The sequence below is a fragment of the Mauremys reevesii genome, linkage group 6 (assembly GCF_016161935.1).
Source record: "Mauremys reevesii isolate NIE-2019 linkage group 6, ASM1616193v1, whole genome shotgun sequence".
Taxonomy (NCBI): domain Eukaryota; kingdom Metazoa; phylum Chordata; order Testudines; family Geoemydidae; genus Mauremys; species Mauremys reevesii.
The window spans coordinates 20,696,137-20,712,859 of record NC_052628.1 but is presented as its reverse complement, the minus strand read 5'-3'; the positions used below and the strand labels follow the sequence as shown (position 1 = coordinate 20,712,859).

Sequence of the window (16,723 nt, the reverse complement as noted above, 5' to 3'; positions counted from 1 at the left end):
ATTGAGCTGCCACCAAAAGCGGAGCGATCGACCTGCCGCCGAGGACTAGAAGTGGAGCGATTGAGTTGCTGCCGAAGTGCTGCCAAAGAAGAAGAGAGGGACCGAAGGACCCGCTGCCGAATTGCCACTGCAGACTGGGACGTGCCGCCCCAGTAACATACGGAGTGCCGCCCCTTTCTATTGGCTGCCCCAGGCACCTGCTTCCTTCGCTGGTGCCTGGAGCCGGCCCTGCCCACGATAGTCAGCTTTGCTCCAAATCCACTCATAGTCCCTCCCAATGTATCGTAGTTGGAGGTTTCATGATCATCAGTGAAATAGTTAACACAGTTGTCAAAGAATGTATCATCGTTAGGCTTCAGCATTAACACCTTATGGAGATGAATGGGAATAGTACATACCTTTCTTTAGTCAGTTTCTGAATGCTCCAGAAGACTGTGCATTGGTTCCCATGACCATTACGGTTAGCCAATGTTTTTATTGATATTAAAATTTTCATTCATTGAATATCAACTAAACACACTGTGCATGGGCTAATAATTTTCACCACAGGGTCACATTAGGGGGAAAGAAGCGGTAACACTCTACTTAACATCTCCCCACAATCCCAGGGTACTGCAAATGCTAAAATAATCAGCAGTAAAACCATTAACAATGCTGATATTGTAGGTCTCATTGTTAGGCTTCAGAATGAACATTTTGCTTACATTGTCATTTTTAAATATGAATTTAAATTCTGCAGAAACCGAAAGGGTCACCAGAAAAGTCCCAGCGTGGAATGCCAACACATACTGGCTGCTTGGTTGCACCCCCAACTTTCATATCACAGAAGCAAAACGCAAATATATTTGACGCGCACATAGATATCGTTTTTCTAATCCCAGCAAATACATCCCAAAAGAATGCTCTTTCTGAATGGTGTTAAGGTTAGGTGAAATCTCATTAGTGACCACTCCCAAGATTAACTCTTCAGATCTGCAAAGCGGTCAAAAGAAGTACCTTTGTATCTGCTAACACAGTGGTTCTCAAACTTTTGTACTGGTGACCCCTTTCACATAGCAAGCCTCTGAGTGTGACCCTCATAAATTCAAAACACTTTTTTATATATTTAACACCATTATAAATGCTGGCAGCAAAGTAGGGTTTGGGGTGGATGCTGACAGCCATGTAATAACCTCACGACCCATTGAGGGGTCCCGACCCCCAGTTTGAGAACCCCTGTGCTAACAGCAGGCACTCATTGTTTCACTCATCAACATCCTCAGACTCAGGCACAATGAGCACACTGTACTCTGTGACTGGTTTTGTAACATTATGCTATTTGCCTCTTCATAGATTCCAAGGCCAGAAGCAATCATTGTGATCAACTAGTTTGACCACCTGCGTAATAGAGGCCGTAGAACTTCCCCAAAATAATTCTTAGCATGTAACTTTTAGAAAACCATCCACTCTTGATTTTAAGATGGTCTGTGATGGAGAATCCACCATGATCGTAGCTGTAATTTAGGTTGAGGTACTATTGTTTCATGATTTACATTCTTATTACAGATATTAAGGATGATAAAACATTTAGGCATGGGTGATCAGTAAGGCCACTACTAGATGTTTCCTTTTGTTATTCAAAAAGTAATAAATCACATGGCCAGGATACAGTATTGAATTTAGAGATGTATATATATCTTCTAAGCAGATACCTATTCTTAACCTATGTTTTTTCCAGTCCACTTCCTACATAGTTTTAAGAACTAGAGTGGGCATGATTAAGAGGAGCCAAAGTTTTCAAAGTTTTAGTTAATTTTCAAAAGCTCCTTAAGACCCAGGCACGTAGGCCCAGATCTGTGAGGATATTTAGATACTTAACTCCCACTGGTTTCAGTAGGAGTTAGGTGCCTATCTACTTTTGAGGATTTGGGCTTTCGAGGTCTAAATTACTTGAAAGCCAATGGGACATAGGCAGCGGCGGCTCCAGGCACCAGCACTCCAAGCGTGTGCCTGGGGCAGCAAGCCGCAGGGGGCGCCCTGCCAGTCCCTGCGAGGGCAGCAGTCAGGCAGCCTTCAGCAGCTTACCTGCAGGAGGTCCGCCAGTCCTGCGGATTCGGCGGCAATTCGGCGGCGGGTACGCCGAAGCCGCGGGACCGGCAGACCTCCCGCAGGCAAGCCGCCGAAGGCAGCCTGCCTGCCGTGCTTGGGGCGACAAAAAATCTAGAGCCACCCCTGGACGTAGGTGCCTGAGTGGGCACTTGAAAAAAGGACTTTGCTCATTACAGGGATAGGCTCTAATTGAAAGATTCAGATGCTACTGTTCAAGTTCAGATTTCAAGGAGGGGAAATAGGAGTTTCAGGTTTCCAGGGCCAAGTTGATCGCTAGCACTAGGCTAGTTGAGTGCCAGATACCACGTCCTATTCCCCGCAATCCTGCTCACCTACTTTGCAAGTCACTCAATCATTCTGTAGAAATATGGATGGAAGTTCAGGACGGTAAAGTGGTGGCCCCAAAAAACCTCAGCTGCTGTGCTTGGAATGCCACTGTTCTGTTTCTTTTCCATTCTTTTAGAGAGGCTGCAAGAGAAGTAATGCCATTAAGAAATAGGCAGCATGTTTTCCGGAACATTCCTCATGTACCACTTAACCACAGAAAATGCACTTTTGATTAGATTCTTTTTCGTATTTATTTGATATTGAGAGACTTCTTAAGAGAGATCCCACTGCTCAGCCTCCCATGACCTAAGAATGATCTGCAAGGCTCCGAGATCTATTATTCCTCCCCCTACCCCAGTCCTCCTCAATTCTTTTTCACTCTTCAAGAAACTTCAGCATATGTAACACTTGTGTGGGTGTTGCAAAGGTCACGCAGCTCTACAATAAAAGCCTCAATAAATGACTTTTCATCTGGAGTTCTCAGTGCGCTACAGTAACAAAACTGAAAATTTAATCTACACAGCTATCATTCTGCCACGAAGCACCACGGGGGTGGAGAACCGTGTGTGCGTGTGATGCTTTTCTTTTATTAGGGCTGCAGGTGGAAGCCAATACAGCCCTTGCACCCCCAAAACACAGGCAGTGGTGCCCCCTATTTTGCACCCCACCGTACTGGAGTGGGCAAGGATGTGTTGTGACTACGAGGGCTATTCCAGGATGACAGGCTTTTAGTTTCCTGCTGGTACTGTTATCGTAGGGCTATCCTGCTGGTACTGTTGTTATCGTGGGGCTATCATGTTCTGGCAGGCATCACACTGGGATCTGGGAGCAGAAGGAGAAAAATAGCATAAAATTTTCTTTGCACAAAGAAGAATCATCTTATCCATATTGAGGCGAGGGCAAGCAACATTGCCATTAACTCCCTAGACAGCACTGCAGGAATGGAGGTTGGGGACGCTCTTTTCTACTCTTTTCTCAGTCAAAGGGGGAGAAGCCAAGCAGCTGCTGCTGAAGGCATTGCCCTCAGGGCTTTGCAGAAGGGAAGGCACCACTACGCTCACTCAGAGCAAGGGCAAGGAGAGAAAGTTCAGGATTGTCCCCAGACTAGCCTCTAGAAATCTTTCCCTCCCCACCACCAGTTTGCTCTCATAAAAGGCTTTTTGAAAAATAAACCATAATTATCAGCAGCTACTATGATTCAGCTTCGAGGTTTTGCTGTACAATATTGTGGGTGTGAAATTATTGTGATTAGTGAGTCTTAGGAGACAGGAGAATCTTTGCTTTCTGCAGTGGCGGCTGCTGCATGCAAGCAATTTCCCTTGAAGTGAGCTGAGGTTGCTGTTATGTAACAGAATCAGGTCCCTTGTGGATTAGTGGTGTTGCTAAATGTTTCTATCACCGAGTTAGAAACAAGGGTAGCTGTTCTCAAGCACAGAGGAAATGCTCTCAGGAACAGAGGAGGAGTCACAGCAGAGGATCTATCCATCCATCACTGTCTGTGGCACTTGATGGTCAATCAAGAGACTTATTCCATAGCCCTTGCTCAGGCAAAATGCCCATGGAATCAGGGTGTAAAGACTGCAGGAGATTGAGGAGGTGAAGGTAATGTGTGCTGGCTGCATAACTCAAGAGGGGAACTGGAGGGCAGTGGCTGGCCAAGTTTCGAGAAGGGTCCAGCAGCGAGAGAGGATAGCACTGCGGAATTAAAGATATTTATAGATTTCAAGAACTGGATGCTACTGAGAGTGATTCAGAGAATGGAACGAAAAAACAGAGAACTGTGAGAGGAAGCTGCGCACTGAAAAATCTTTGACGACTCTGAAAGCAGGAGACTCAGTCAGGCCTTTTGTCAATGAGCCAAAGGACAGATGTAATAAGACAGTTGTTTTCCATAATGAAGAAATAGAGACAATGCAGAGGGAATTTACCAGTTAGTCAGGGCTGATCCTGTTGCTGTGCATGCTAACCTAAAAGATAATGACAAAACCCTGCCCCTTCTACTGCATGACTATGTGACTGAAGCCAGAGAGAACCCCCCTCTTCCCTCTGTTCACAGGGCCAGGGAGGATTGCAACACCGCACTCTAAAGAGTAGTAAGTTGAGGCCCTGACTGTCACCTGGCCCCCTGGTCTTGTTATGCAAGGGGTAGGGAGCCATAACGCACACCCCACCAGATGTTCCCCAGCTGCCAGAGCAATTCTGCCCTGTGTCCAGTGGCACCCACAGGCGTATGTACCTTATACATATTGCATTCCATTGGCAGGAGCAGTGCTACCCATGGGAGGAAGGGCCCCCAGACCTGACTGGCCCTGCAACCTCACATGCCAGGTCACAATGCTCTCACTGAAACGTGACCTGGTGCCCCCTCCATTACAACAGAGGGGGTCATTGGGCCAAACTTGAATGATGCTGTGACCCACTAAAGTGAGTGTGGTTCAGTTGTACATACCATGTGAAAAAGTCCTGGGGTGCCCCTGCCTGCACCATGTGTCAGACCCCAGAGGAGGTGTGGTCTGCCAGCTCCAGGCGTGATGTGCATCCCCTTGAGCCATCCCGCACTGCCTCAGCAGGGGGGTCTAGTGCTGGCCCCACATGCGGCTTGGTTATGCCAGACCTAAGCTAGGGCTAACAATGCCAGTTTAACACCTCCAAGAGACACGATCTCTGGTTACTGCTCTAGCAAATCACTCACAGCCTGAGGTGGTTTTATCAATAGCAGGGTTGTGGGGAGGGGATTGGTTTTTTGCTAATACAAGGGTTATGGGTCAGTTTATGTTATACCTTAGTGTTGTGAGCCAGAAATCACCAATGCCTGTAATTCAAGAGAAATGTAAAGAAGCCATTGTAAAGAAGTGGCTGAAACAACAGCAGTAGCACCCAAACACCAGCACACGAAAAACGGGAGTAGACACTGAACCAATGGCCCAAGGGATTTCAAAATGAGAGGCTCTGATCCAGCTTGTTCTTATCTGTGTGAGAGACACAGAACAAGGGGAGGGTCACACAGAGGCAGAGGCAACCAGAGAACCGAGCAGTCACACAGTAACATCAGTGCTTGTAATATGGTCTTGAGAGAAAGCAAAGAAAGAAAGTGTTTGGGGCACAGAGCGCTGGCTGGAAAGGCAGCTTTGGGATGGCGAGCAAAGAAACTGTCTCAGGCCGTTTGAGTCTTCCTGTGTCAGAGAAACAGGATAATCTTATAACACTTGTAAATAAACATGGCTGCATCAAAGAAAATAGCTGGCTCGGTCATAGATTTCTCCTCGTAACTGGAACAACTCCCACACCCCAAATTTGGCTAACTGCTCAGGTCAAATAGGGTAAAGCTACTAACTCTGGGATTGTTTATCAATTCAGGTTTTTCATTTTTGTATGAAGTTTCACAGCAATGGGTGCTATCTAGACTTTGCATCTAGCTAGACAAGGTGGGTGAGCTAATATATGTTATTGGACCAACCTCTGTTGGTGAGAGACAAGCTTTCGAGCTTACACAGAGTTCTTCAGGTCAGAGTTTGCATCTAGCTAGGCATTTATACTGCCTCACACATCCATAAACTCGGAGCCATCATTGACCACATCTCTAAGACATTGAAACTAATTTAAACTAGAAGGAAAGCTTAAAATAGGTGCCTGGATAGCGCTTTTTTTCCAAAATACAAATCGCCATTAATTTTTAAACCATTTAAAAGTGGCCTGGAAAAAGCACTTAGAGAATGTACTCTAGGGAACAATGTTGTAGGTCCTTTCCATTTGCAACTCCCATGATTCTGTGATTCAAGAACATTTGTCTCTCTTAAAATTGCTCACTTTGCCACCTTTACTGACTGTACTTATCCCGCAGCTTTCTCCGCACTTCTCTGCAAGAGCTGTTCCCAATTCGAGGTAGAAGCTGGATCACTGTTGATCAGACTCATCAGCCTCTAACTGTTGCCTCTAATACGGTCTGCACCAGGTGGCTCTGAAAGTTTCCAGAATGCAAAAGAAATCAATAAGTGGAAAGGCTTTTGACCAGGCAGTTCTGATGAGGAAACGCATAAAACTGTGGGTAGTACTGATTTTAAAGGGTCCCTTGGGGAGCAACCTGTGGTGGGACTATTAAGGATTATCAGCTAGTTTGAAGTCTGGAGAATTCTTTTTACCAAGTGCCTAAACCAGGGGTCAGCAACCTTTCAGAAGTGGGGTGCCGAGTCTTCATTTATTCACTCTAATGTAAGGTTTTGCGTGCCAGTAATACATTTTAACGCTTTTAGATGGTCTCTTTCTATAATATATAAGTAAACTATTGTTGTATGTAAAGTAAATAAGGTTTTTAAAATGTTTAAGAAGCTTCATTTAAAATGCAGAGCCTCCAGACTAGTGGCCAGGACCCAGGCAGTGTGAGTGCCACTGAAAACCAGCTCGCATGCCACCTTTGGTACGCGTGCCATAGGTTGCCTACCCCTGGCCTAAACTAAGGGCTTGTCTATACCACGCAGTTTTTAGCGACAGGGCTGCGTCAACACAGCCTTGTCACTAAAAGTCAGCATGTGTAAATGCTCTTTGTCAGTACCTTGCTAGCACTTTTGCCAACTAAATACTTCCAGCCCCGCAAGCAGCATTGGCTTTGTTGGTAGGAGAGCGCACTTGCGTCGGCAAAACTTTGTCTTTCACGGGGGGCTTTTTTAAGTACCTGCAAAAGACAAAAGTTTTGTCGACAACTTCGCAGTGTAGACATACCCTAAAACTGAATGTTAATATGAGGTTGTATCTCTCTCTTTACATCACAAACCAATCCAATATATTGTCATTAATAATTTTTATGGGAATACATCCGGGGACGAGGACTGCATTTTCAGTGCAAAAATTTTCAATGCAAAATTTTCAGGAGCTCGCAAAAAATGCTCTGTTCAGAGAGGATGAACAATAGAAATGGTTGCAGATGCAAATACAATGTAATTTCTATATGATAAATCACAAATGTTGATCTATAATTTCTTCCAGAGATAATGCTACGCTTCAGTGAAAGACAACTGCATGAAGCACTCTTTTTACCAGTACAAACGTGTGATCACTTGACCTTAAAAATCATTGTAGGCAGGAATTTTTAAAAGAGTGTGAGGGAAATGAGGTGCCCAATTCTCATTGCAAGTTAATGAGCAAAATTGTCAAAAGTGCTTAGGGGTATGGCTAGACTGCAAATAATACCCACAGCTGGCCCTTGTAGGGCTCAGGCAGTGGGGCTGTAAAGTTGCTGTATAGATGTTCGGGCTCAGGGTGGGGCCCAGTTTCTCGGATCCATCCCCCTCGTGGAGTCCCAGAGATAGGTGCCAGCCCAAGCCCAAACATTTACACTGCTATTTAGCAGCCTGCAGCCCAAGCCCCACGAGCCCAAGTCAGCTGACTCAGGCCAGCCGCTGGTGTTTAATTGCAGTGTAGACAGCCCCTGAGTGACTTAGGAGCCAAAGTTCCAATGACTTTCAATGGGACTTCAGCTCCTAAGTCACTTAAGAGTTTTTCAAAGTTGTACCCAATGAGATTTGTGTGCCTAACTCCCTCAGGTACCTTTCAAAATCCCAACACTTAATTCTTAACTTAGCCCAGTAGTTCTCAACAGACAACTCTATAGTTACAGTAATGAAGAAGGGGAGAATTCAGACTCTACCAAATGCTATGGCTGCAGGCTCAACATGCCTCAGCACTGACTTTTTTTTAAGGTTTATGTATCTGTGTAATGTTCTCTCTCACCAAGACAAGGGAAAGAGGGGATTTTACAGACCCCTGACCGTCAGCCAATTGGACTGGAACAGGAACAGATAGATATGAAGGTAGAAGGGGTGTACTGAGAGCAGAGAGAAACTTGAGGAAGTAAAACTATTTTTACCTTTCTTTCTTTTCGAATACACTAAGCATGTTTATCCAACATAATTTTTGCACCATAGATTAGATGGACCATTTGTGGGCTACTGTCGTTTGTTTATGGGTAATCTAATGGACAAACTTCCTTAGCACATGTTCAGTCCTTTGAAGATTTGTGAAATAAAACACAGGCTGTATTTGTTTGCAAGCTCTCCTGGGTTCCTGTCACTTTCAATTAATCAGCCAGGTTGTGTGTATCCATGAACAATAAATATTTCCATTCTAGACCCATTTCTGCTTTGTGTTACAGTTCCAGCATGCTCCTCTGAGCTATCAGAAGTCATTTGGCATTGGTAGTAGGGTAAACGAATAACTGCAAAAACAGCTAAAAAGCAATGGCTGGGAAGTCTGCAAGAAGAAATGGCACACTGGTAGTATAGGGCTGTGAGTAAAGTTTCCTTTCCTTTTGTTTGTGGGAAGCCTGATGCTGCATTCATATTCACTCATTACCTTGCAGGATGCTTTTCTTGCAAGGATCTTTACAGACCATGCACAACTGATCTAGCCTGTAAACACCAACATGCAATCACATCTGGGATGGAACACTACTGGCATTCTGTGTTATCTGAGGAGCCCAACCTAATTTTTCTTGCTGGTGTTTTCTCTAAAAAGGGAGAAACATCCACCAAGAGATAAACTAGCATCATCACGATTTATTTTTCATACTTGTCCAACACGGGAACAAAGCTGTCTTTGCCCAAGGATGTGTAGTGCAGCTGCAGTGGCAGATTTATGTCATGTTTATATAAAAGGTAAGTCGAGTGTTAAATACAAGTTTTCCATGCCCTAATAAGGAGAACCATATAGATGCTATGAATGAAAGGCAATTGCTCTACTTAGGTCACCACTTGCTAATCTAATACTGCAATACAGAAGCAGTGATCATCGTCATCTGCTCGTTCCTGCATTCATTTTACTTAGGGCCCAATAGTCAAACCTAGGTGTGTAAAGTGCTAAGTTGGGCATCTAAGCCTAATGTTTCAAACTCGGGTACTTACAAATAGGCACCTAAATAAGGGCCAGATTGTGACACCATTAGTCATACGAGGTAGCACAGTCTTTCCCAAGTTAGCTTCAACAGGACTATTTGTCGGGACTATTCAACACGAGTAAGGGGCTCATAATCTGACCCTACATTTTTAAAGATATTGAACACCCAGAGCTTTCACTGACTTCCATGAGACTCAAATGCCCAAACACTATTTGTTTAAGGGTTGCAGGACTGGGCCCCGGGTTTCTTTTCTGACAACGTCATGTCTGTTTGATGATTTGCCAGCAATACTCCTGATTCATTTTCTTTAATCGTGAGTCCACTGTGTTGTATTTGTACAACTGACCTCCAAACAAATTTATTTCACTGCCACAATGGTCTTTGTGAGATCATTTCAATGAGATCATTGAAGAATATGTTCCAGACCAAAACATGTTAATTAAATGCATTAAATACTGACAACACTGCTTAAATAGGGGCTGCAGGTTGCCAGCTATAACCTAACAGAAATCTAAATAAGGGAAGAATTCACAGCCACTTGCATTGCTGAATAAAAACATTACAATCCATGAATATAAACATGACTCGGTAAAAGCAAATGGACAGCATTAAGTTCATTACAATGTGTAATTTAAAAAGGAGTTTTACAACTGGAAGCCGTACAGCAGAGTATTTGTTTATTGTAAATTATTTTAGCATTGCTCATAAAAGAGCACAGTCATCATGACATACAAGAACAAACCTGCTTTATTCCTCATCACAGCCAGAAAATGTATTGCTTAAAGCTCTCTTCCTTCTGTGACCTGATGGCTTATCTAACAGTAGCTATTTAGTGTGATAATGGCGTTTGATAGATTGGACACAAACACCATTGTCACACTCCACAGCTCTGGCAGTAAATAGTCCGTAGGAGCTGAAATACGGACAAGTCCCAAACTTCAGCGTTGAGGATCTGCAACAAACAGACAAAGGATCGGAAGTGAAACATGAATGATGGAAACAAGTTTGAAACATCAGTGACAAGCTACAGCGTGCATTTACAGCACTGCTTAGTCTGGGCACCTTGCAATGTTGTACACTGCTCAAGCGAGGTTATAATCTGGAATACACTTTAGGTGAAAAAGCACCTCCTTTCTCCACACAGCTGTTCCCTGTGTTTATTTAGTCCCCAATTCAAAGCCAAGTGTAACCAACCATGGACTTCACTGGGCTTTGGATCAGACCCTAAAGGCACAGTCCTATACCACTGAACCCCATGGGGGTTTCGTCATTTACTTCCGTGGGGGCAGGATCAAGCCCGTAAGTGACTAAAAGTCTCTTCTTTTTACTCCTGTTAGCCCCATAGACCCAACACAGCTAAGGGAGACTAAGCTGCGTTCTAGCCCTCCACTTACATCACCAGAAGCATTGCCCACTAGGTTGCTATTAGTTACCACTGCTCAAACCCATTTGATTTTTATGATGATGATTTACTTGTATTAAAGTAGCACCTAGAGTCCCCAGCCGAGGGCAGGGCTCCACTGTACAAATACATAGTAAGAGGCAGTCCATGCATCAAAGAGCTTATAAACTAAATACACAACACAAAGGGAACGGTGTGTACGTATTGGGGTGTGTGAAATAAGTGCCATTACTCCCCCTTTTTCAGAGGGAGGACTGAGGCAGAGAGAGACTAAGCAGTTTACCCAAGTTCACACAGCAATCTGTGGCAAAACCAGGAAATGAACCCAGCTCTCCAGCCCTGCGCCTTAACCACAAGGCCACCCTTCCTCTCGAGCTAGGCTTTCATGCTACATACATCACCATGGTAACTGACTTCACACAGGCAATGGGGCTGCACAGTTAGAACAGCAAGCACAGATTGCCCTTCAGGACCTGTATGGATGGTGACGATGCAGGAGACGGAAAGACCTCAGCTATTCTCTTCTACTCTGCACAAGTTCTTACACCACATTCGTCACTGTAGTATCTGAGTGAATTCCTATAGTTCATTAAGCAACATGACTTACCTCTGTCCCGTGTCTGTTCTCTCAGCACCAGATGTGTGAGCGCAGGGGAGTATCATGTTTTCGTAAGGTGGGTTTTGGTGGGTTTGGTTGTTGTTGTTGTTGTTTTAACACTCATGTTGCTATTTATGTTAGGAAAGGCAAGGTCAACGGCAATTACTTTACACTTGCTCCAAAACATGGTGGGATTTGTGGTGGCCCTTAGCTGCAAGGGGTTCATTGAATGCTCTCAGACCTGGCTTATTGAGCAATTTAACCTCAGTGCTAAAGTGCATATGATACTTACTGTGCCCTCCACCATCTCGTGAACCAAACTAGATGTGTCCTTCTCACTCACCCTCCAGGCAGAGCCACTACCACACCCTGTGTGAGGAAAAGAAAGAAGGGAATAGATGAGGGAAACATGAAAAGAGGGGAGCGGAGAAGGAAAGGTTAGGGTTCAGAGTCTCCATCTTTTCTTCTTACTCCTCCTCTCTCTTTCCTGATTAAAAAAGAAACCATCAACCCACAAGACACTTTATGCAAGATTGTCGTGGGCATTAGATGTTTGTAAATCGCTGATCTCCTCAGATAAAAGGTACTGTATGTAACTGCAACGTCATGATTTATTATTCATAAATAATAAAAATAACATACTTTTCTTTCAGTTTTCAAAAAATGAGCAGTGATCTGGGAAGTAAAAGGATATATTCTCGCCTTTCGATGGGATTCCTTTATCCCTCTAGAGATGGTGGAAGTCTTTCAGGTGCAGCACAGTATGTGTAATTAATTGCTCATTTTGAACAGCACTGGGTGGGTTTTGATACGTGCTGCATGCTGAAGTATGATTCCCTAATGGTTTGCTACGGCTAATGAGAACTTAAATTGTCTGGCTCCAAAAACTGTGTTGATTGGGTGCTGATCTGTTCATGGAAGTGAAGGGAGCTGTTTATTTGTGTGAGAGGATAAGACACAGAACACCTCTATAACTGATTTAATTTATCCCTCTCCTTAGACATGCCCTATAAATATATCCCTCTTGTATACATTTTGAACCGTGTTCCACTCATAATTAAGAAAGCCAGCAGCTTTTAGATGCTGCCAGAACCAATGGACCAAGAGGAGTATTCTGATGCATCTAGTGCTAGAGTATTTCATTTCTTCTATTCTATCTTATCTAATTCACCCATCATTATGGCACCTGGGTGCAATTGCTGGGTGTGTTAAGTGAGTTGAGAAGGTTTGAGGGAGAAATTCTTTGGATATTCCCTGAAGGTATGTCTCCACTGTGTGATAATGTTCACTATGTGATTTTTAAAGCATACTAATGTGCTGCACATTAGGGCAGGTCTAAGCACTAAATCTGCATAGCTGCACCAATGCAGCTGCACTGCTGTAGTGCATCTGGTGAAGACACTATGTCGACAGGAGAGCGCTCTCCTGTTGACACACTTACTCCACCTCCATGAGAGGTGGAAGCTATGTCGGTGGGAGACCGTCTTTCACTGATATAGTGCCGGTGTGGACAGGGCTTAGGTCACAGTAACTTGTGTCACCCAATGGAGTGTCTTTTCACATCCCTGAGTGACGTAAGTTAGAGTGATTTAAGCGGTAGGGTAGACCTGCCCTTAGTTGGTCCATGTAGATCCTGCTGATGTTTACTAAATGTTCCCTAATGCACTTCAGCATAGCACTGTTTCGAAGAGCACTATGTTAACGCACACTAGAGAACCTTTAGTGCATACCAGCAGGTCTACAGGGACAAATTAATGAGCAATATATTAGTGCGTTTTAGAAATCACACTCCCATAGTGCACATTGCCCTTACATTCTTGTTAAAGTGATTTATTTTCCTTTAGTGGCTTTACATTCAAAGCCAACAATGCACACACCCTCACATATGCTGTGTGTCCCTTACAGTTACCTGCCAGATTCCCCATCCTCTGCGAGTCTATATCAGCAGCTGCTTGTAAAAACACAAACCCTGCACAAGTGTGTGCCCCATAAGAGGCATGGAATATGGATACAGAAAACCATCACATTTCACACGTGTTCCTACACAACAGTCGCCATTTTAAATGTCAGCATTTAGCAACAATTGCCATACCATGATAGCAGAGATCCAGTGATTATTTCCTGTTAATTACAGGGGCCTACTATGGCATCACATATCAGAGATGCAATGCATACATGGAAGAACATATTAGCAAATTTTGAACCGTCCAGTTGCCTAAATGTTTTTACTACACCTAACACATGAGCACCAGAAATACATATGTGAAGAATGTTTTAAGTGCCCCCTTTGGATGATTGCTGTGATTTTTCTCGATAGTTGTTCTATCTTGACATAGGGATTTTATTAGCAGCTTCAGAGCTATTTAGAGTACGTCCAGAATACCCGCCGTATCGGCAGGTAGCGATCGATTTATCGGGGATCGATATATCACGTCTCGTTGAGACGTGATATACCGATCCCCGAACGTGCTCCCCGTCGACTCTGGAACTCCACCGGAGCGAGCGGAGGTAGCGGAGTCAACGGGGGAGCCGCGGCCATCAATCCCACGCTGTGAGGACGGGAGGTAAGTCGGAATAAGATACATCGACTTCAGCTACGGTATTCCTGTAGGTGAAGTCGCATATCTTACATCAACACCCCCCCTAGTGTAGACCAGGCCTTAGTAGGTGAACATCTCATAGAGTATACCTGATGGCCTACAATGGGGTAGAAGAGTGAAAGAGGCCTAGATTTAATTTTAGGACAAACTCACTCACTGGGAATCTTAAATAGTTGGTGAAAATATGAGACGTATTTGTTGGGCAAGTATAAATCAATATGTTATCGTCATTTAGGAAGGACCAGCAATTGCTAGACATGATGGGCCTGACTCTAAATTCATTCAATTAATGGAAAAACTCTCACAGGCTTAAATTGGAAGAGGAACAGGGCTGGTTTCCTTTCTCTGAGAGATGATGATGATGCCATCACATTCCACGGCAGGGGAAAAAACAGGACATGGCAGGATCTTTTGTACTCTAATAAAGCTTTTTCCACACTTGGCTCCATCCAGGAAACCTGCCACCAATTGTTTCATCCACACAAATGTTCCATCTTTTCTGGAAACTATTTGTTTAACTGGTTTAAAAATTGATCTAGTTAAACCAGTACAAGCCCCAAATACATACACTCTTCATCTGTTGAAATCCTTGCTGAAATCAGTTTCATCTGCATCAGTGAGTTACCAACCTAAAATACATTGATTTAAGCAAAACTTAAGTGAGTCTAACCTTTGGGCTTTGGCCCAGTTGAACTAGACTGATTTTTAAACTGATTTAATTAAACCAGAACACATTTCTACTGAGAATACTAGTCAAGTTGTGAGTCAGTCCTTAGCAGATGGACGGCCCATAAGACAACCTAACCCTGCCAGTTAATGTGCCAGACCTCTCTCTCTTTTTTGTTTTATTAATATAACTATTGTGTCATCTCCATTTTTGTGCACATATGTGATCTGCAAATGAATGGGTGGGAATGGCTCCTTTTTCAATGTATTGATCATCCTTAGTTTATTTTGTATCTATTGTGGAGCCTTCACGATCTGTAGCAGGAAACAGCTGTGTAGGTGAATGCCAGCACAGCACTTTGCTGTCAGGCAGGGTGGCAGATATGCCCAACCTTACTGCTAAGAAGGAGCAAGCTCTGGGAGAAAGAGCGGGCTGTAACATACCCTGTACACAACACCAGGAGGCTGCTGTTGCTTCTGTTGTCACACAGTTATATAAGTTGATAAAGGGGCCTTAGTTTAGATGGTAGATTCCCAGTTATATCCAAAACAAATTTCACTTTGTCATGGTACAAATTTTCAGCTATGGACCTGAATTTTATTTTCCATTCTCACAAACCAACCTTCCCTCGCATTATTAGTGAAAAGTGAGTACAAAAGGGATGCAAACAGTGATATTGAAATTTGGGTTCTAATTCACGTATATATTGTGCAGGGACTGTCATGCACTATATATATGTGCAGTGCTTAGCACAGTGGGGCCCCAGGATAGCTGGCCTTTATGCCCTACTGCAATATAAAAGTTAAAATAATATTTCAGATAAGCAATGTGACTGAAAGTGAGGCATGCTCAAAGCCCCACTATCCATGCATAGGAACTCCCAGCAGTTCAGCAGAAATCGTTCTGGAAACAATAGGTAGTGACACAGAAGAGAGAAGATAATTGATTCCTGAGGGGTTGAGATTGTTAAAATAGTGCAACAGAGTAAAGAGCAAAGGCAAGGAGAGGGTGACACGTTGGCACAGGGTAGAAGCAGAATGTAAATGCTGTAGCACCACAAACTTTCCACATTCAGCCTCTCTTCTGGTGGCTTTGGGTTTAAAGCATGGAGCTCTTCAATGCAGAACACCATTGCAAGGAAAAGAAATACTGTACTTACTGTACTTTTAAAGCCTTTTCATGTATCTAAACTCTCAAGACGTATCTAATCCTCAAGACTAGTAAAGTCTAACCAAGCACGTTAGCATCATTATTTTTACAATAAGCATTTAGGATGTCTATAGGCTTGATCCTGCACCCACTGAAGTTACAGGAAAAACTCTCACTTACTTAAAAGGTGCAGGAACAGATCCTACAACTATAATACAACATCCATTTCATCTGTGTTGAGGGGCAACAGACTTGCAAGAACATTTTAGTGTAGCAGATGCATAACAACACTGGCATTTGAAATCATTTTTGTACTCAAATTTTTATCGGTACATTCCCCCACCTGAAGAGTTTGTTTCATTTTGCTCACTTGAAAGATACCCAGGAAAGCACTTACCATCCTGCATAACTGCTGGCTGTGCCTTTGTTGGAGTTTTGGTTCTAACGCATTGTTTTGCTGGACACCACTGTCTTCTGATTCTTTGAGTTTTAGGCTTCCTTGTTATGAATTTACAGCAGCAGGCAGGCGTCCAGAACTTCTGTTTCCAGTGGACACTTTTCCCTTGCCCTTTATGGGATCCTGAGTTTTTAAGTAAACAATTCATTCTCTTTCTGATAAGTCACATTAAAATATTGATCAGTGGGGGATGGCCCTCTGTCCACTAAGCAGGAGTCACCTTTAGTCAAACAGACCAAGGGAAAAAAACCTTGAAAATCCGGTTTTTCCTCCTCCCTTGGGGTAGTGTGTGTGGGGGTAGGTGGAGAGGGGAGAAAGTGGATTGGTGGGAGGGAATAGTTGTATTACCCTGACTTGAAACAGTGTTTCTTAAAAAGTGATATTGCAACCACACATCAAAAAAGAACTGCCCTCTGTGTTTGCTTAACTCTTTCTCAGATGAAGAGTGTTAATTCAGCCTCAATATCTACATTAATTGTTTAAATCTGACCTCCAGTGAGCAAGGCCCATCTCAGACCTCCTGGCTGCAATGCTAATGTTACCATTTCC

The 16,723-nt window shown here is 43.6% G+C and overlaps 1 long non-coding RNA gene across 1 annotated transcript; it reads right to left on the bottom strand.

The window, feature by feature from the left end:
- Positions 1–7,979: 7,979 nt before the first annotated feature.
- LOC120408171 lies at positions 7,980–16,260 on the bottom strand. The gene is made up of 3 exons (XR_005600483.1): positions 16,115–16,260; positions 11,594–11,670; positions 7,980–10,253 (listed from the first exon to the last, which is right to left on the bottom strand). It is a non-coding gene; the product is annotated as an uncharacterized LOC120408171 (long non-coding RNA).
- Between the last annotated feature and the right edge of the window lie 463 nt (positions 16,261–16,723).